Here is a 793-nt window from a genome sequence, read left to right as displayed (position 1 = left end):
CCCCCACCCCGGTATGACTCGAGTACTTCTCATTGCTAGATCTTCGGCAGCAATTAGAATCGCTGCCTTTTCCAGTCATGTTGTATAGCACCTACCCTCTCGGGCGCCCAAAGCGTAGAAATACCATCTCTGCCAAATTCTGGGGAAAAATGTCATGCATGGACACCCAGCAGTGCGAACGGCGTTCAGAAATACGCAGTTCATGCAGCGTAACGTTGGCTTTGTAGGACACCACCTTGCCTGATGGCACAGCCCCGTGGAGCAGACCCGAAACACTTGCTGCCGTTTTGTACTACGGGCATTTCAAAAATGCTCATTTTAATGGGTTACTTACATAGGTAAGTAAAGCCATGAATCAATTAGGGTTTTTTTTTTTGTTCTGGTTTAAGTTCAGCACACTGTCGGGCAGGATCTGAACCGTGCGAGGCTCAAGGCACTTTGCCACATGCTGCACTTTGTAACATACTGAACTGTCATTTAGAGATAAGGCTCTAAACCCTTCCTTCGCACTGGTGTGTAATAGAGTAATAACAGTAAGTGAGCCTCATAAAATGTTTGAGGGTTGGAAATGGCTACCCTTGAAGGGTACAAAAGATTAAATGTTAGTTTCTTGGATCTTACAAGTTTACCTCAAAGACGTTTTTACAATGCCTTTGGAGGACTCTTAAACCTAAAACCTCTCGTTCTCTCCCGGACAGCCAACCCTGCAGTAAGGCCTGGTGTAAGGATGCCGGCAGCCCGCTCCGCGCCTCCGCGAGCGCGCGCGTCGGCGCCGCAGGCACGCGAGGACGCG

The sequence above is a fragment of the Rhea americana genome, unplaced genomic scaffold (genome assembly GCF_003343005.1).
Source record: "Rhea americana isolate MKP2758 unplaced genomic scaffold, rheAme1 scaffold_4, whole genome shotgun sequence".
NCBI classification, from domain to species: domain Eukaryota; kingdom Metazoa; phylum Chordata; class Aves; order Rheiformes; family Rheidae; genus Rhea; species Rhea americana.
Note: the sequence above shows the minus strand (reverse complement) of the source record.